The 20,761-nt window shown below is 42.3% G+C and overlaps 1 protein-coding gene and 2 long non-coding RNA genes across 5 annotated transcripts in view; 2 read left to right on the forward strand and 1 right to left on the reverse strand.

Moving 5' to 3' along the window:
- The window catches only part of FOXO3 (forkhead box O3), a 114,176-nt gene that overhangs the window by 67,964 nt on the left and 25,451 nt on the right, over positions 1 to 20,761 (reverse strand). The gene's annotated exons all lie outside the window — the stretch shown is intronic.
- LOC310674406 overlaps positions 1 to 20,761 on the forward strand; it is a 31,424-nt gene that overhangs the window by 6,308 nt on the left and 4,355 nt on the right. Inside the window, exon 2 of the long non-coding RNA XR_014509565.1 lies at positions 21 to 4,720. This is a non-coding gene — a long non-coding RNA (uncharacterized lncRNA). The remainder of the gene's footprint in view (positions 1 to 20; positions 4,721 to 20,761) is intronic.
- Positions 12,701 to 20,527, forward strand: LOC310674427. The gene is made up of 2 exons (XR_014509588.1): positions 12,701 to 15,598; positions 16,022 to 20,527. It is a non-coding gene; the product is annotated as an uncharacterized lncRNA (long non-coding RNA).

Below are 20,761 nucleotides of genomic sequence, written 5' to 3' on the forward strand. Positions count from 1 at the left end.
GAGATTTTAACATGCTACAGATTTCTATGGAAATTGAAAAGACTTAAAAGTGCTTAAAGGTCACTGGAACAGACTCATAATCTACAGCAAAAAGTTGTCTTAACTGTAGAAATCAAAGTTTTTAGTTTTCAATTGCAGTCTGCACTGCTCTTGAAAAAGGTCTATAAAACAAAATTTTAAAATATTATATTAATGAGTTGGATTCTTTAATTTTGTTTAATGTTCACAGTTTCTACTGAGGCAACTGCTTTTGGTTGACTGGGACAGATAAAAAACATGCTGCCCGTCAATTTAGGAATACAAAGCATAACTTTCTCTCTGAACAAAGAGTTCTTGGCCAGAGTGGCGCTGCCAAACTGCTCTCAGCCATTTCAGAACAAAGCATGGAAAGACTTAACCACAAGTATCACTGCTGCAGCACTTTCAACTCCTCAGCTGGCCCTTAATATTCCAACTCTTAAGTTGCTCAGTCCCCTGCTTTCTTCCTATTAAGCTCTCATTCTTAAATAAAATTTTGTATCAGAAATGTTAGCATTATATTAGATACAGGGCTTCTAAGGGCAACTCCACAATTCACCAAAATATCAGTTAATTACCATCTTTGAAGTAGACTGTGTTGTTTTTTTTACTTCCTGCTTACATAGAGGGAATACTGCCAGCCTCTGTATCTACCTACCTCAGTGACAGTCAACATGGTGGCCTCCAGATACTGTTGGCCTATGGCTGGGGATTATGGGAATTGTAGTCCAACATTTTGTGGGTGGTGGGTGGGAACCACGTTAGCTACCCCTAGCTAAATTACTGGTTGGCCATACTCACTTCTAAAAATGAACTGTCTCTGGTGATTAGGGTGGCCAGATGCAAAAACACAGGACTCCTCTTTTTACAGTTGTGTAGAGGAGGGGATTTCATGCAAGATACAGTTGCTGGAATCCCGTGTTCTTCACAACCATTTAAGCTGTAGGAGCCCTGTCCTCTTCGGCAGCTGGCCATGAGTTAATGGATGTTTGCTCTCTCACTTATGGCAACAGAAAACCCACCATTTTCTGCATCATTGCTATAGGCAGGGCTTTTTTTCAGCCAGAACTCACCAGAACTCAGTTCTGGCACCTCTTAGATGGGTGCCATTGTCATTATAAGAGAAAAAGGAAGGTGTTCATGGTGAGTTCCAGCACCTTTTTTGCTAGAAAAACAGCATTGGCTATAGGCACCAAATGTGAGCAGGTTAAGAGTCAAGAGAGCTTTACAAAAGGTAAGATTAAAAAAAAAGAGCTGATCCATGACCATGGGAACCGAAATTAAGAACTGTAAATAAAGAGCTATGACTGAGGAAGTGATATCTTTGCTTTTTTAAAAAAGAAAAAAAGCTTTAAAAATAAAATACTAGCCATATTGTATGTACCTTTCGGACTATCTGACACCGTGTTTTGATTCCTACTATAAATTCCTGCTTTTGTAATGTAAGGTTGTCATGTTTTGCCATGTTTCACAACTATGAATATTTTATTCTACATGGCTAAAAAAAACCCCGCAAAGTCCTAAAAAATACTACAGGAATCTCTCTCTCCATGCAAATGTGGGCATTATTTGTTTTTCCTTTTCCTTTACCTGCTTTGTTGTATTTGTTGTATTTCCTGTACCTACATTAATATAAACGACACAAACATTGTTGATATTTCTTAGTTTTTTCAGGGAAAATGCTACCAGTAAGTCCTGAGTAGTTTGAGGCAACCCAACGTGGTGATTTCACTATTAACCACTTTGATCTCCCATTGATTTCAATGTGAGTTAAGCACATGCTAACATCTATACAGCGCTGGGGAACCTCAGCCCTCCAGGCTTCTCTGGCCCTTGGGACTCTCTATAGGCCACACCCCTCACTGCTCCACACCCTGACATCCCCCCCCCCCACTTTTTGCCCAGCTGACATGTGTCCTTGTACTGTGATAATGCCTCTTGATTGCTTGGATGGGGAGATGTACAAGCAGGAACCTCTGGCTTTTGGGTGGATGGACTATAGCCTACTTTGCAAAGCTAAGAGCCACATGTATTGCTCCACCCACCACTGTCTTGTGGCCCCCAGAAAGTGATCTGTTAGGGAATGCAGCCATCAAGCCTTAAAAAGCTCTCTACCTCAGAGCTATTTGCCCTACATGCATAATTTTATTAAAGTCTACTCTAACTGTGATACAGACATACCAAGAAGCACAATATCTTTATATGTCTTTCCACAGCTCGGGGCTATTTGCCTGTCTCAGTATTTTCCTAATATCTCAACTTTCTATAGTTCCAGCTATATTTCAGAAATTAGGGCCTTGATTTCCTTTCATCTGGAAATTATTTCCCAAATCCTTGTAAAAAAAAAAAAAAGTAGCCATGTCCATTGTCAGTTTCATAGTACTTAATTTTGGCTCTTACAAGTGTGATCTGATCCTCAATATACGAAATACAAATCTGTAGTATAAATTATGAGCCAGATAGACACTGAGAAATAATTGTGGCACCATGAAGGCTAACAAATTTATCATGGCATAGGCTTTTGTGGAAACATATAGATGACATTATTAAGAGCAGAAATTAAGCAGAATTTGGAATAGTTTTTCTCTATACTATTAAGTTTTATTAGGCAATTGCTCAATTTCGGCAACCTTACTACAGACCTGCCAAGCATTCTTGAAAGCAACTCCAGTAAGTTAACAGACTTTCCAATTTAGTTAGCAGTAAACAAAACTAAAGCCAACAAAAAACAAATTCTGAGCATCAGTCCTTTGCATATGTTAATTTATAACAATGTACACAAACTCAGAATGATCCACTACCAGCCACTGAAGCTCATTAAATAACCGGTGTATGAGGAGCAGGCCAGCCAATAAACTGAAGCTGCATCCTGATGAGACAAAGATATTCATGGCCTGTTAATTAGGAAATAGGTAAGCAATGGAGTCCCAATAGGATCACCCTCCCTCTGAAGGCATGGGATCACATCTTGGCCTGGTATCGCAGCTTCAGAAAGTGGGCGCATACAACATAAAGATCTGGCCTTTGCCATTCATACCCTGGAAAATTCTAATTGGATTACTCTGATGAACTCTATGTGAGACTGCTTCTGTTAACTTAAATTCACAGGAAAGTTCAGCTAAGGGAAATATTATCTTTCCAGTAAGTAATGAGCTAAACATAACAACCAGAAGAGCTTCCAGTCCTGTTTTTTTATCTCACTTACTTCCTTCTAGCCCTGAAAAACCTAACCATGAGACTCAATGTATCTTCTGTGCTGAACTGATAAGCATCTGTCTGTAATACAGTTGCAGGAGCTAATAAGGGCTGCACTTGTGACTCTTCCTTAAGCACATGACTCCGCAGTATCTCTAAGGCCACATCACCCTGTCTTCAGGGTAGCTTTCCTTCTCTCTTCAGGGGGGAAAAAGAGGAAATGCTCTTTAGCAGCAACTTTTGGGAAATACAGTATGCTCTAAGCCTATTTCCTACACTAGCAATTCTGAGGCTAGTGCATGGGTGTAGCCAGGATTTTTGGTTGGGGGGGGAGAACCTGAGTTAGCTATGTATTTTTATTTAAGGGGGGGCAGCTGTGGCTTCCTGCCCCCCCCCTTGGCGCCCATGAGCTAGTGGCAGTCCTGCCCATCTGGAGGCCCCAATCTCAAAGACTACAAACAAACCTGTTCCCTTGCTAGCCAGGGGAGCTGGCAGTTTCTGTTCAACTGCTTTCAAAACCAAACAGGGTTTTTGGTTTTCTGCTGTGTGAGGCCTCAGAATCCAGAACTGTTTTTAAACATAACAAAATTAAGACATATTCAAAGTAGACGCACTAAAGCAATAGGCCTACTTTGAGTTTGTCTAACTTTGGGTGGTTATCCAATGTGCCTAAAATTAAGTGTGTGGAACCTCTGGCCCTCCAGATGCTGCTGAAATACAACTCCCATCAGCCCCAGTGAGCATGGCAAATGACTACGGATGATGAGAGTTATAGTCCAGGAACAACTGGAGGTGTACAAAGATTAACTATCAACAGCACAGTCCTTGCCTGTAGTAATGAGGAGGAGAGGAGACAGGAAAACCTAAGCAAAATCCAGGCAACAACTCTTCATAAAATTGTATCTTTTTTATATATAAAAAATAGACCAGCTGGAAATGACCACCGATGAGTCCTGTGAGAGGAAGAGCCAAATGGCAGCTAGTTTCCCAGCTGATTTGATAGTGTGCGCAGCACTTTCCCACCTGTCCCTCTGCTGCAGCCAGGTGGAAAGGATGCTGGTGGATGGCAGTTGCAGGAGAAGGAACCAAATGGCAGTTGGTCCCAGCTGAGTGGGTGGAGTGGGCTGTCTGTTTCACGTCCCCCTTCTCTGGATGAAGCTACATACATTTGGAGGACAGGAGAAAATATCCAACTGTGCCGGCAGGTGAAGGCTAGTTCTTGTGCTCGTCCTCCCACAGGCTTCATCAATCCCAGTCATGGCCAGCCCAATCAAGTCTTAGAAACAGGGCAACAATTCCTGACAAAACACCATTAGGTGACACTCCGGTTATAATGCTTGGCGTTTCTCTAAAATGTGAAGGCACGAGGCTGGTTACAGCTATTGAAAATGTGGAGAAGAGCACCCAGTGTGAACAATATCTCCAATGCAAAGGAGACAATAAATAAACGCAGTCCCCTTCCCATGGATACAGACAGAAATATCCGTGAGTTATGACTTCTGTCCAGGTCAGTTGATCCAAAGCAGAAGAAAATACTTTTATCAGGCACAGCATGAGCCAATTATCTGCTGAGTAAAGTACACTCTCTGTAAATGGGGCCAAACAAAAGATGGTGATGACAGAACAGGGACTCTAGAAATGGCCTGAGTTAGATTAGATAGCACCATGGATGAACAGGGCATTTTAATTGCATAATACAGAAAGGGAGCACCAAGGAGCAGTCAGTGCCAAACAGCTTACAGCCACTGAATGGAAGGAAAAGGAGAGGGGTAAAAGGAGACGCCAGTTTAGAAGGTTGTTTGGTTAAGCCAGGCGTATTCTGTTGGTTTATCGCAGCCACAGTCTTGGCTGGGCAAGATCAATCTGGGCATGTGGAGCCTGGCCTTGAAACCTTTTTTTCCAATGGAGTTGTGAATACACAGCACAGGTGGTTGAGCAAAAAAGCTGCCCTCTTTTGTTACTAACACAGATATGATACAAACAACTCCAAACAAAGTGGTAACTTACCACAGTGCACATGTAACCACATTGGGAGCTGGCTGCCAGACAACTCAGGTTCCACTTGATGTGTGGTAAAATTCTCCTGACTACTTGGCAGGAGACCTGTGGGTATAGGGCTGTATATAAATTTAAAAAATTAATAAGAATATTCTGGTTCTGTGAATGTAGGGGGGCACATGGTCGAGTGTGCTAGCTCTGTTCCCCACTGCTATTTTCATCCTTCTCCATGAGTTGGAGGGTGACCACTTGGAAGAGCAGGAAGCCTCCTAAGCTAGAGGCTCTCAGTCTTAAACATGGTGTCCAGGCCTTCCTTGATATTCTATGCTGCTTTATCTCCATCCAGCCAACCCTCACTGCTTCTCCTTTCATCAGCCAAACTGCCATTTCTACATCTGCTCTTTATTCATTTACTCCCCCCTTATACCCCAGATTTCCATTCTAGCAAGGCCACAAACACTTCACCCCCAACCAAGATCCACTATCTTCACATATTTGCCCCCAGGAAAATCAAAAATATTAATATCTGGCCCCTTTCATGTACATAATACACAATTATTATTTTAAAATGGAACAATTTCTATGACTACTTCCCTGGATAATAAATAATAATAATAATAATAATAATAATAATAATAATAATTACTATGATTATTATTATTTTCTATCCCTCCCAAAGGAGCTTTTGATAACAAGCAACAGACCAACAAAAACTGCCCAACTTAAAAAAACTTTTAAAAATGAAACAAAACACACATTTAAAAACAAACAAAAAATCTCGTAGCTAGGATTACACAGCTAGGATTGAAGTTTAGGGGCAAAGATCAACAATTCAAAGCAAAAGGCCTTTAGACAGTATTTATATCCATTCTGCAGAATTGGTACTGTAAGGGACTGCAATAAAGCACAACCTTTTCAAATGAGGGCGAGCCCTTAAACTGCAAGACATTTGCTAAAAGTAAAAAGAACTGTCAATCCTTGCTGTCTCAATGCACCGTAATGAACTTCTGAGCCAGTGACCCGATTTTGGTGTGTGTGTGTTGTGGGAAGAGGCCAAGAAGAATCCACCAGTCCCTCACACTCTCACACACTGATCTTCTTTGTGCTTATGCAGAAAGTATTGTGACAGGGCTTCTCGTTTAACTCAGCAGCGGTCTTTAATTTTTTGTTTTTTTGATTAAGACAGCTTAAATGTTTGTGTGTGTTTTTAAAGTTGTCTCAGTTTTTCGTTTCCTTTCCTACTGAGAAAAAAAAGATTAGTTCGGTGCTGCCGCTGCCGATCTCTGCAGCTCTGCCTCTGCTGTCCTGTTTGTTGCATAGGAGCCTAGTGTAGAGACTTTATAGAGCTGGCAAAGTGCCAGATTAAACAAAGCTGGATTCAGGAATGAGAACAACGAGTCAATTCCACATTGCTGTACTGACCTATATCCACTCCCTGTCAGCTGAGCCAAGCTAAAAGCTGTTGGCCAATGAGGCGAGGGGGAGGGGACCCATAAAAGCCTATGGGAAAGCTGCCAACACAGCTCCCGTTCAGGTTTGCTTTCTATACTGTTAAGAGGTGATGGTAGAGGTAGATGGAGCAGCAAGAACAAAAGGAGGCTGGCTGAAGCCTCCAGGAGTACAAAAAGAAATTCTGGGCATTCAGGAAGCTAGCCCTGAACCAGCCTGCAAAGTCATCCAAGAGGATTTTTAGGAACAGGAACAAACAGCACCAGTATAAAATACACAGAAGCAAGAAAGGCAACTAGTGTAGAGTTTTGCCTTGCATTATGAGTCAGTTCTGTTGAGAATAAATACAAGAAATAGTCCAAGAGAGTTATTTTTGTTTTGTCTAGGTTTTGACAAAGTTAGAGAACCCAAAGTGGGTGCCTTTTTGGGGTAGCCTCCAAGCACGTCGACTCTGACGACTGTTTGAAGATCAGCACAGAGATAAAGAAGTGCATTGCTTTAATTTAGCTGCTAGGGTTTACATCAAGAATTTGTTGACAGGGTACAATCTCTTATAACTGCTTTTCTACAAGCCGTTATATTTGTTGATGTCTTGTTTTGAGTGCATGAGCTTTGACTAAGGGCTATCTCGGTCCCATGGAGATAATGTCTACTCCTTTAAAGTGTTTCAAAAAGCAGTAAAAGATGCAGACACTACATCACCCCCTTTGTTCTCCACTGCACCCTGTGCACAACCCATTTTTCCTACCTGCTGCAGCAACAGGACTTTTGTTTTCCACCCGGCAACCATAGCTCTGATATATGTGGTTAGCTACTTCCATTCTTGCACTTTAACAATGGTTATTTACATTAAGTGATATAGAAACTACAGTTTCTATATTCCTTTAGGAATTAAAACATCTAATTCCTTATCAGTCGGGGAGGTGGTTACAGTGGCTTGTTTCTGTTTTACTCCTCCTCTGGCTTTTTAGGTCAGTGTGGGATGGCAGCTAAGCCAAGTATTGCCTTAGAACAGTGGCTTAGAATGTTATCTGAACCTGAGACTGTGATTAATATCGCTCCTCCTTAACCATGATCTATAACCATAAGAAACCAGTATGCTTTAATATTTATGCTAAGCTATGCAAATGTGTAATTCTGTGTAAATGTGACCAGTATGTCTGGAAAGCTGGAAAACTCTTGTGCAACAACAAGACCACTTGAGAAAATAATGACAACATAAACAACCCACATTTCTTCTGATGTATTTATCTTATCACGTTCCCATGCCTATTTTTCATTATGCACCTATCTAATGCCTTGCCTGCCACAGACACATTTAGAAAAATAACCTCCTCTAAATGTTAAGGATGTCATTTCATGATTAAGTTTCAAGAATGGGAGTCATGTTATTGACTGGTTGTTATCCCCTTAGGCCTTTTGGGATTATTGTTTTCACTGACCATTATCAGTTCTCTCACGGGAACTGGGCTGCTTAAGTGGCTTCCCAGATGAGCCTCTCAAATCCACAAGAAATGGTGAATTTGGCTCAGAGACCCCAGCTGCACCACACAAATCACAGTCATAGCATATGCCTTCCTTTTCATGGCTGACACTGACAAAAATGAAATGAAATTAAAAGCGTGATAAGCCTTTTTATTGAACCATCCATGTCTTTTTTAAAAAACAAAAAGAATTATAATCAAAATAAAGATTTAAAAAATAAGAGGTAGAATATTCCTCATCCACTGTAAATCCAAACATGAACCTACATAATAACACATCCTTTTTGGAAACTGGGGTGACGTGTGTGTGTGTGTGTGTGTGTGAGAGAGAGAGAGAGAGAGAGAGAGAGAGAGAGAGAAATGTACAACTGTGTCCTGTACATGTATAGCGTGGATTTATGCTCACCTCATAGTCATAGGTGACTAGGAAGTACAGGTAGGCAAATTAATGGGCTGGGGGAGGAATTTCTCAATTTTTCTGACTATCTACTTGGATTTCCATGCTGGCTGTGACTAGGGATGTAAGAAAACAGGAATTTCCACCGCACCCTGCATTCACCGCAATCAGCTCTGTTTCTGTTCTGCTACAGTTTGACTTCCATTTAAACCTATGCTATTTTTCTTGCCATTTACTATGGTTCAAAATAACTTAATTACATACCGTATTTTTTGCTCTATAAGACTCACTTTTTTCCTCCTAAAAAGTAAGGGGAAATGTGTGTGCGTCTTATGGAGCGAATGCAGGCTGCGCAGCTTTCCCAGAAGCCAGAACAGCAAGAGGGATTGCTGCTTTCACTGCGCAGCGATCCCTCTTGCTGTTCTGGCTTCTGAGATTCAGAATATTTTTTTTCTTGTTTTCCTCCTCCAAAAACTAGGTGCGTCTTGTGGTCTGGTGCGTCTTATAGAGCGAAAAATACGGTAATTAATTTCAATGCATGCCAATGGAAGGGAAAGAAAAATGCAGAAAATAATGTAATTATTTACAGAATATTTGCAGAGGGGAAAAACAAGGATAGCAAATATTACGGTATCTGTGTTAACTTGCATGATTTCTGTTCCTAACCTTGGGTGAACATATGAACTGCAGCTATTTCTGCTCGTTTCCATTTCTGGTGGAATTCTCCAACATTACTAAGTGTGATGTAAGGGGTGCAGATCCATCAACTCTCTTCCTCCTCTGTCAGCCTGTTTAGTAGTAGAAGGCTGTCCCCCTCTTACTAGCCTGCTAGGAGTCTAGTATCTTGTATTTCCATCTTAGTCACGGAGACAGAGGGGCTCTTCTCTTGTTTATTCAGAACTGAAGCACAAGCTACTTCTTAGCAGGTTAGTAACTTTATGTACAAGGCTGAATTAAAAACAAAGAGGCAAATACATTTTATTGTTTAGAGATTGTGTGTGTGTGCAAGTATTTTCAAGTAAGAATAATTTTGTCTACCTTCCCCAAACCATTTATGCCAGCCTATATAGTTTCCAGAATGACAGACGAGGACAGGTTCGCAAACCTGGTTCACATTTCCACAGAACCATGGAGCTTACTGAGTAACTTTAGGCCTATCACTCTGTCAGCCTAAGCTGCCTCACAAGGTTGTTGTGAGGATTAAATGGGAGGGAGAAAAGCATGTATACCAGTCTGAGCTTCTTGCCAGAGAGATGCGATTACAAAAAGTCATAAAATTAGAATGCCTCACTCCCATTTTGCCTGTGAAAAGGGGTCTCTAAACAGTTAGTAAATCGCAGCATTTACACATTATTGTAAACTGTTCCACACACACACAAAAAAAAGATCTGTGAAGAAGAGGTGAGTTCACCTTTTTCATTTAGGATTTATGACAATATTGTTTCCTTCTTCCTTTACTGCAGCACAGCTACAGCCATTTAATTAAAGCTTAAATGAGCGAATTCATTTCAATATTTATTGCTGAAGTTCATGATATTATTTTTAGATGAGGAACTGTGATGATCGAAAGCCAAGCCTGGACAAAAATATAATGTGCAGCTTCCTGAATTTCTGACCGAAACATGAACTTCTAGCAGAGCTTTCTAAGAGGCTGGTGCTAGAGTTCCTGCTATACTGGTGGGCTGCTAGGGCTGGGCTAATGCTGGCACAGCACAGTTTTGATTCTACGCTATGCCAGACAAAATACTTCCAGTAGAGACACGCACTGTGTTCCCTTACAGAGACCTATGTAGTTTTAGTCCTCGGCTTCAGCTGTGTGCTGAGTTTGTTGGAATCTGATCCCCTGGTGTGGATGTGAGGATACAAGGCAGTTGCCCTGGGCTATCCGTTGACTCCAGCGGGGCTGTTTTTACTCACGTCACCTTGAGTCAGAGCAGGACCAACACCTGAGCAAGCACAGGATCTGGACCAATCATCGCTTCTCCCTGCCATGACCCTAATCTACTCACATTTTCCCATTGCATGGGCATCAGGGTTCCAAAGAAGAAAGCCTTTATGTGTGTAGAGACAAAACACAACAGCCAACTCTTCTGCTACTTCTGTAGTATTTGGGTGTGCACATGTATGTGTGTGTGTGTGTGTGTGTGCTTGCGTTGTGGATCTGGAGGAGATGGAAGGACTAAATAGAAAAGCACAGAAATTCAAGAGCTACATGAATGAGAAGTATCCTGTTACCAGCACATCACAGTTGCACGTTTGCTTGCAAATCACAGTGCTCTGTGTTGAGCACTGTAGATAATACTGTAGGGTTATCAGATTACCAATGTCAATGCATGCAAGAATATCTATTTTAGATTATATGGTGGTTTCAGTGTTGAGGAATTCATTGTGGTGAATAGTTTCAGGCTTATTTTCGCAAGATATTCTTAGGTCTGCGTGTCTTAAAATACAAACCAGTGCTGCTGTCCCCCACAGTCACCACAGCTATTTATACCAAGAGCTAACTTCTCTTAATTTCTGTACCAACTTCCTCATTCTGCCTCTGCAGAATGCATAGTGAATATGCAACAAAGGCATTTTCATTGTCCAGGAAAGTCTACAAGAGTGATTTCCAAAGGTTAGTTGGTTGCTTTGAAAATGTGGTTTTTAAAAAAGCGTTTTAAAAATACATTGAATTTTCCATAAGGCTCACAATCACCACCTAGTATCACATTGTATATTGCACTTTAAACACACTTAAAACCTTTTATTTGCAGCTGTATAGCTGTCCCAGGGACGCGGGTGGAGCTGTTGTTTAAATCACTGTTCAGTCCCAGCTCCTGCCAACCTAGCAGTTTGAAAGCACACCAGTGCAAGTAAATAAATAGGTACTGCTCCGGACAGAAGGTAAACGGCGTTTCCATGCGCTGCTCTGGCTTTGCCAGAAGCGACTTAGTCATGCTGGCCACATGACCCGGAAAAACTGTCTGCGGAAGCAGACATACGCCAGCTCCCTCGACCTGTAAAGCGAGATGAGTGCCACAACCCCAGAGTCATTCGCGACTGGGCTTAACTGTCAGGGGTCCCTTTACCCTTTACATTTAGCTGAGTCCCATGTTGCTAGCAGTGATTGGGGAGGCCAGTGTGGGCCAAGAGACAGCAGGAAAAAGTGACATCAGAGTTGAATCCAAAGCAACAATTGAGTATGTCTTATATGACATAAGGAAAGGAGAATGCATCTTAAAATGGGACTTGCCATGTGAAATTTGTATTAGCACCAGTGTTAAAAACAACGGGTTGTATGTATTCAACAGTTCCATGAGCACAAGAGAGTTTATGTAGCTAGCTGATCTTTCTCTTCTCCTCCTTCTCTGCTGCCCTCAACTCTCTCCAGTGGAAGTGGGGCAGTTCCTGAGCTGTGTTGGCTACAGGGTTGCAGTGGGAAGGGGAACTTCCTAAAACTGGACACAGGAAACTTTCACAAAGTTCCTCAACCAGATTTCAGACCATTCTCCTTTTCTCTGTAGCCCCAAATAACATAGCCCCCACTGTTCAGTAAGGTCCCCTAGAGATGTTTTCATAAGGTTCAGAGGTTACAGAAACGGAACAGCAGAAAAGAAAGTTTGGTACATGAGAGGCTTCCCTCTTGCCCAACCACTGCATAGAAGCCAATGAGTATGCCTTGTTTAATCTGTTGCCCCATTAATTGGGGACACTTTTTAGTAGATTAAGATTTTTTTAATTGATTGATCTTAACCAACTGGGACGCGGGTGGCGCTGTGGGTTAAAGCCTCAGTGCCTAGGACTTGCCGATCGCATGGTCGGCGGTTCGAATCCCCGCGGCGGGGTGTGCTCCCGTCGTTCGGTCCCAGCGCCTGCCAACCTAGCAGTTCGAAAGCACCTCCGGGTGCAAGTAGATAAATAGGGACCGCTTACCAGCAGGAAGATAAACGGCGTTCCATGTGCTGCGCTGGCTCACCAGATGCAGCTTGTCACGCTGGCCACGTGACCCGGAAGTGTCTGCAGACAGCGCTGGCTCCCAGCCTATAGAGTGAGATAAGCGCACAACCCTAGAGTCTGGCAAGACTGGCCCGAACGGGCAGGGGTACCTTTACCTTTACCTAACCAATTAATTGATTAAATATTGCAGCACTTGTGGGAATGCAGCTGCTATTTAAACTTGTTTCATCCCTTTAGTCTGCATTTTCCCAAAGCTTTGTGAGCTCAGAAAGCAAAAAGGAATGCTTATTTCAACCTCAAGTCAATAGAAGTCCAGCATTGGTGCTTTGTATCTTTGCAGCCACAGTGGCCATAGGTCCTCAGAAGCTCAATGAGAGACAAGAGGTTGGACAGCCCCCAAAGTCCACAAATGCCCTTGAGAATGCTCCAGATTTTTGTACAGGCAAAAACAAACACACTATAATAGTGCAGAAAAGATACAGCCTAAATGTTCAGTTTCTCCCCAAATCACTTCAGAAAAGTTGTTCCCAACCTTTTAAGGCAGGAGGGGAGCTGGATCACATACATTTTGCCCTTGGCTGGAAGAGCATTTTAAAATTATGCCTGCTACAAGGAATAAAAAACATCTAGAAACGAATAATTCTTCTTCCTTCTGTAATTTTGTTTTTACCTACTTCTAAACTTAGTTGATAAATCATTTATTTATTGAAGCTTATATGAATAATTAAACTTACTTTAGCTCAGGCTGCAGATCTCATTCTTACAAATGCAACACTGCAGCTCTTTCCATGAATTACCCACCTAAATGGCCAACATGGATACAAAGGGGCTGTGGGTCCGTGCATTAGGCCCCGCCCCTGAAGTTACATGGCGCCTCCAGGACCTGCCCTCCCCATGCGCCATGGGATAGCTTTGTAGGCAGAGAGCCTTTTCTGTGTTTGCGTTTCCCCTTCATGCAAGTAACACATAAAGAATGCTACAATAGTTCCTGAAACTGGCAGTCCACAAACAAGCAACACACCTTTATCAAAGTTCTTGTGAAGTGGGATGCATGTAGCATTAAATCTAGTTCAGCTGCGGATGCTCCTAAACAAGCAAAGGGGCTTAAACAGCAGCCAGGAAATTGAAAAGTAGCTCCGCCTCCATTGTGATCTAGGGTGGCCACAACTGAATGGGAAATGGCAGGCACAGCTGACATCTTTCTGGTAACAGTTGTCTACCTAAAATAATCTCTGTAACAGTAGCCACATTTCATGCCTGTGCACAGTTGCTTTTTTACAAACACACACAAACTACACATAGCCAAGTATAACTTACTACAATAATGCAGTCACATAACACACTATCCTGGGGAAAATTCCTGAGTACTGAAAGAATGAAAGAACTTAAGGCACTTTTAACTAAGACGTTTTCTCTTTGTTTATGCATTCGCATATAATCAGAGCAGGATAAACAACTTCATTATTTTTTAGGTGGAATTTAAAAACACTTCAGTTTGCTCAGACACTTGAGGGATGGAAGATACTGAAAGATATTGTTTCCGCCCACCTTGGAATTAGTTGTGATGATATTTGGTTTGTGTGCACATTTTTTTTTAAAAAAACTACATTGTTTTTATTCTCTGGCTGTTTGCTGGCCAGGGCTCCTTTGTGAGGAATAGTGAGATCAAAATATAGCAAACCACCACCACCACCTCAGAGATCATAGTGTGGTGCCTTGGAATAGTTCTCACAAACCACAGATAAAGTCGTAAAACTGTATCTTGGCTGCAGATTTATGATGTAAGGTGATGATTATATGAACAGTATGTCATTCCCCGTAGTGTCCAAAAACTGTACCTGCTGGGTTTATGTTAATAGTGGGTGGAAGTTGTTGAAATCTCTGTAGCTCTAAAATCTAAAAATGTCATCAAAGCATGTCAGGCAGCGGAGAGGTTTTTCGGGACAGGAGCTTAGAAAGTGTTGTTCCAGGCCAGTCATGGTGCAACTGATCTCAAGATACACGTTCTTCCAAAAGATGAATTGTGGGTTGCTATAAAGTAGCAGAGTTTGGTGGCCGAATGCGCTGTAGGGTCAGCAGGGAAGATGATGGTTTGTGTTAAGATACTTATACAGGACTTATCAATGCCTTACAGCAGTACTGTTTCTCTTCATGCCTATTTTAATAACATGAGTACATGTGCTGTCCATTTCCCCTGCTACCCCAGAAGGATTCCATTCAGTGAAGTCCCATGTGGGTGTATCCAGAGTTCTTGGTTATGCTTTGTATAGTCCAGAGGTGGTGAACCTTTCCCCTTCTGGAAAGGCAGAACATGTCTGTGGAGAGTGGAGCCAGAGGCAATGGTGAGTGGAGCAATGAATATGAATTCTAACTTTGTAGAGAAGGCTAGTTTCTACACACATTCAAATACTTGTATGTGTAGAAACTCTGTCCTCCACCTGGTAAAACAAATGACATTACCAGAGCTGAAGGACACACTGCAGCCAGGCAAAAATATTCAAGTAGCATATGAAGGAAGGCCAGTGTGAGGTGTGGCTTAGGAATGGTATGCAGCCTTAGAAGAGTCCTGAGGGCCACACAGAGGAGCATTAAGGGCCTCATTCTGCCTCTGGGCCAGAAGTTCCCCACCCCTGTACAATATAAACTACCATCTACTCTGCACATTGGTAAAGCAGAAGAATGAGTCAAACTTCAGTAATGTTGTCCCCTTTAAAGAGGAATTTGAACTCCTATTTCTTCATCTGAACTCTTCTTTGAATTGGTGGGGTACAGTCCTCATCGTGCCTGTGGCACCCCAGGATGCTTGTGATTGCTCATTTGAAAATTTTCGCAAGATCAGAAGCTCCCTCCATGTGGAAAGTTTACATACCACAGGGAAGGCAGCATTTATTATTAGGGAAGCTTTTAATGTTTGATGCATTCTTGTATTTTAATATTTTGTGGGAAGCCACCCAGAGTGGCTGGGAAAGCCCAGCCAGATGGGCGGGGTATAAATAATAAATAATAATTATTATTATTCCCATCTCCATTATTAATATTACACTTGCACACAGATGCAATGGACATTACAGCATGGCTAATGATGGTGTATCATGTCCCTGTGATGTTGTTGGTATATGTAGTGGTTCTAGGGGTTGCTCGTGCATAAGCCCGTGCAAACACCTGGCTGGGTTGCCTGAGTGAACCTTTTCTGTCCGGACAGCCACTCACCCGTGGCTGTCTCAATTGCTGGCAGAATCCGTCAGTGGGCGTTTCTTAAACTTCTTCCAGCAAAGAAGCTCTTTGACACCTAGTCTTCTCCTACTCTCTGCGCGAAAGCCTTCTGCGCAACGGAGGACCCTTACTCTCCCCGCTGGTCCCAGGCAAGGAGTCATGGGACCGCCTCGCCGCTTCCCCCATCTGCCCCCCTTCTCCACTGGTGCTACGCTGATTCTCTTCCCCAGAAGATGGGCTGCCTCTCGCAATCCCGGGACGCTCTCTGGAATCCCTCTGGATTTTGCTCTCTCCCTCCGGCACTGAGGGCAGTTCCCTGACAGTATAGTATTCCTTTATAAAAGTCATAAACATAGTCATGGACATTAGGGTGGTGTAGAGAGAAATCAAATGCACCAGGAGCTCATTATACTGGTTCTTAGAAGTCCCTGTGGGGTTCATCTATCAACCTTCAAATTTTGTGCCAAGGAAATTCAAACTGTGCAATCCAGTCAACTACTGGCTTATTTTGCATAATACATTCCGCTTCCAATACTGAGGGTTTTTTGGATTCTGGTGGGGTTTTGTGTTGGGTTTTTTTAAGTGTAATTTTGGAGCAAAGTTTGGAATTAAATCAAAAGATGGAAAGGTCTGGAAAGAGGTGTGCTGTGCTCACAGCAACGGGTGAGGAACAAGTGCCAAGAGCGACGACATGCACCAGGCAGAAAACCTGGCTTGCCTAGGCATAAAATTTCAACTGTTTTAAAAAATACAAAACTAGCAGCAAACTTAGGCTCTGCCCACCTGCTCTGTTTCAACTGGCATAGAAATGCTTTTTCAAGAAAGCAACAGAGTTCAGCAAAACTGGAAATGATTAGAGAATAATGCAGTGCAATCCAAGAACAAATGTGTGTTGCAGATTAATCACTTTCCAAGACTGGAAAGGAAAGATAGGAGTGAGAGATAAATCTGGCCCCAGTGTTTATGCAAGCGTATCATACTTCATAGTACTGAATGTCCCAGCACTTACAGAGGAAGTAAACAATGTTCTCTCTGTGTATATGTATGCACACAGCACTAAATATGATAGCCTGTAAAGAATGCCTAACTTTTTGAGTTATGAAACACACACGTCAGAGATCTCCCAGTTGTTAACTACAATACCACAGCCCAGGGATGGGGAACTAGAAGAGACATTTTACATCTTAGAACTATGTACCCTCAACACTGCTGTGCATATTTACTCAGAAGTAAAGCACACAAAGTTCAGTGGTGCTTACTCTCAAGTAAGGGTAAACAGGATGGCAGCCCAAGTACTTTATACACAATTACATATTTCACACATTCTGCAGACGTGGAGTAGGGGCTTGGTTCGCTGCAGAGTTATTTAGTGTATCTTAAGTAAATTGACTTTCCTGTAAAATAGAAACTCATTCTCCCAAGATACAGAACATTTCTCCTTAGCCTTTGCTAACCTTGTTGCCAGTGATAGCAACACTTCCCAGTATTCACTTATAGAGACATGTATCCATCAAGTGACATCTTAACACCAAACGCAATTGCTTCTGGCACTACCACCTGTTCGTCTGATATAAATGTGATTACATTTGAAAACCTGGGATCTGACTTAATGCTGCTACCTTGATCCAGGTGCCAGGAAAGGCAACATTGGCCATAAAGCAGTAGAGCATGCATGTTCAGAGGTAGTATACCTGGAAGCACTAGACACTAGAAGCAAACACAGGATTGCTATAATTTTAATGAGTTGCTTGTAAACCTTCCAAGGGCATCTGCCTGGCAACTGTTAAGCAGAATACATGGGGAAATGGTCCTTGGACTGATCAAGCAAGGAGATTCTTAAAATCTGTTTGACTTTTAGCATCAACATCCCTGGTTGTATCTTTCATTCTCTAGGGACAACACGGGAACAATTCCTTATGCTATGCCTTCAAACACAGAACAGAGATAATTGCTAACAATAACACTGCTGCTGTGACTTCTGCTTAAATGCAAAGTCACCAGCTGTAATGCACGGAATAAGAGAAGTCCATCAAGGGCTCTCAGAGAAAGATTAAGAGTCAATATAAACACCACCTTATCTCAGGTGGCCTGTAAAAAAAAAAGTCTACAATTTACTCATTTCTGCCTTCCCAAACAAAAGAACCCCTAAGGTCACAAGCATAAAGTAACTAAATGTTCTGTGACAAACAGAACATACAAAGAAACTATGGAGTCACCTGACAAGCAAGTACACTGTGGTCAGACAAGCAGTACCAGGTCAGACAAAAGGTGATATTGCAGAACAAACGGAAAGATTTTTCAGAAGGTACTTATGAGGGTCTGACTGCAATATAATGGCTTACCAGAGCATTATGAGATGTCTGGGATGCTCCCATTTGACAAAAAGACAATATCTTTTATTGCATGTTGCTACCACTGCAAACTACAAACAACATTAAATAACCTCACTAAGATTTAATTCTATAATTTTATTACCAACACACTAAAAAAAACAGAAAAAGCAGTAGTTCAGTGCTTTAGCACTCTTCTCGCTTTTGCTTCTTTTCCCTGTGATTTCAGTTCAAACAAGCACTGTATAGACCAAGATCATGGAAACAATAACTGGCAGTCATTTTAATTTTAGATTCAAAAGTAAACATGGTGGCATAAATGTTCTTCTAAAATGGGTTTGCCTAGGGAAGCCTAGTATATCTCTGTACAGTGGGCTCAATTTTCTCAAAATATATTAAGTAGTATATTAACTGTCTGATTAGACCAAATCATTAAGAAAACAATTCCCTATAAACTAGGGAGCTAAATAAACAACAAGAAAGCTAAAATCATATAGCTTTCACAGAACAATTAAAAGGCAAAATGGGTTATGCATCATTATCTGGTGAATGACATTAATTGTAACCAATTCTGTTTTATGTGTATTCATACATATACGTACCCCTGAATATTAGGTATCTTATCCACTCTGCAGTTTAAAGAACGGTATGTAATTCGAAGGCTTGCATATTCCTACATGAACACAAAGTGCTCCATCAAATGATATCATATATTTTGTTTCTCAAATATAAACAATACATACTAGCCACATGAGTCTGTTTCAATATGCAGTGTGTATGCAAATTATTTAACAAAACTTGTTGCTGCTTCATTCCTGCCCCCTTTAACTTGTTTCTCTAGCATGCACTGATACACCCCAATTAACCATCTAATAATAACAAGCTTATGGCGCAGCTGCAAGATTCCCTTAAAGCAATATTGAGCCAATGGTCGTAATTGATCCAGAGATCTGTACCAGCTCAATAGTACAGGGTGTATCCAATTCTTGGAAACATTACATCCAGCCTAATTCCCTTCCAAGGTTACAAACTGCAAGGTTATGATCACTCAGAAAAGCTCATGTGACCCAGAGGCAAGTTAACCCAGTTGTTAACACCAGCCTGGGGCAACAGAAAACTGCTCAGGGTAAGCATTATCATAGGATGGTTGAATACCACAGTCGCATGGGCACTCGTGGTAAAGGAGAGAGAGAGACAGAGAGAAACATTTTCCTTAAGTGAGACCTTAATGGAGAACTGTCACCATGTCATGCTAGCTCACCTGTGCAAGTGCTCAGGGATAGTCTTTGAAGCCTCCTTGTTGAAGGAGCCCTCCAAAGTTCTTGGGACTTCATTCACTGAAAGATTATCAGCTGCCAATATTTTTAAAGCTGGAGGGAGGGATCATTTTACCTATGAAGGACTACAGACACTCAGGAAAAGTCAGCTGGGAGCCAAAGCTGTTGGGGACAGAGTTTGCTGCACTGCACAGCAATTTCTCTCTGTGTATGCCATTCCATCCCTTCTCTACCTCTTGCCTGCACACAGAGCATAAGAGGAACATATTCTAAGATCAGTGTGTGCACATGGCATCCAGAGAGCCAGATGACACTGAGGGCCACATGAAATTCTGCCAATGACCACATGTAGTTTACTGGGCTGCAAATTCCTGGGTGCACACACTGAGGCTGTAAATCCTAAGAACACTTAGAGCAGGGGTGGAGAACCTGTGGCCGTCCAGATGCCATTGGACTACAGCTCCCATCATGCCTTTCCATTGCCTATGCCGGCTTGGGCTGATGGGAGTCCACCAACATTTGGAGAGCCCCAGCTTCCCTAGCCATTAACTGGAGAGTAAGTCTCTTTGAGTGGGGCTTATGTCTAAGTAGCAATGCATAGGATAGCACTGAACGTGTCCCTGAAATCCTTTGAGCAAAAGATGGGATGGAAGGGATAAATGTATAAAGGAGGAGAATGTATAAAGTCAGTGCTTTTGTCTACATCTTCAACACAGTCCCAGTTTAAACCTGAGACCCAGCTTGCTGAAGATGGAAAACCAACCTTGCACAGGTTTCCACAGCATTAGCTGGGTAGCATACACCCACACCCACACCCCTACACCCACACCCAGGGACGTGGGTGCGCTGTGGTCTAAACCACTGAGCCTCTTGGGCTTACCAATTGGAAGGTTAGCCGTTCAAGTCTGCATGATAGGGTGAGCTCCCCTTGCTTGGTCCCAGCTCCTGCCAACCTAGCAGTTCAAAAGCATACCAGTACAAGTAGATACCACTGTGGCAAGAAGGTAAACAGTGTTTCCGTGCATTCTGGCACTTGTCATGTGTCTCCACGCACTAATAGCGGTTTAGTCATGCTGGCCACAAAACCCAGAAAGCTGTCTGTGGACAAATGCCGGTTCCCTCAGCCTGGAAATAAGATGAGCACCACACCCCATAGTCGCCTTTGACTAGACTTAACCGTCCAGGGGTCCTTTACCTACACCCACAGCCATTCCTTTGAAAATAAAAGCTGACTGAACCATCAAAGATGTGTATTGCACTGAAACACTAATGAAGCCTCCCTAATGCGTTATGTTGAGCGTCAACCCTGCATGTTGCCGGGAGGAGGGGTGTTGAGAAGAGAAGCTGCCTTGGCCTTGTAGAAGCAAAAAGGCACGGTGTTGCACTGACATCATATTTGGCAGCTTACGCCAGGCTGTAATACTTGACTTTGATGTGTGATGTGAATAAATGTTGTCAGGA

Source organism: Podarcis tiliguerta (genome assembly GCF_965153285.1).
Source record: "Podarcis tiliguerta genome assembly, chromosome: 3".
NCBI lineage: Eukaryota > Metazoa > Chordata > Lepidosauria > Squamata > Lacertidae > Podarcis > Podarcis tiliguerta.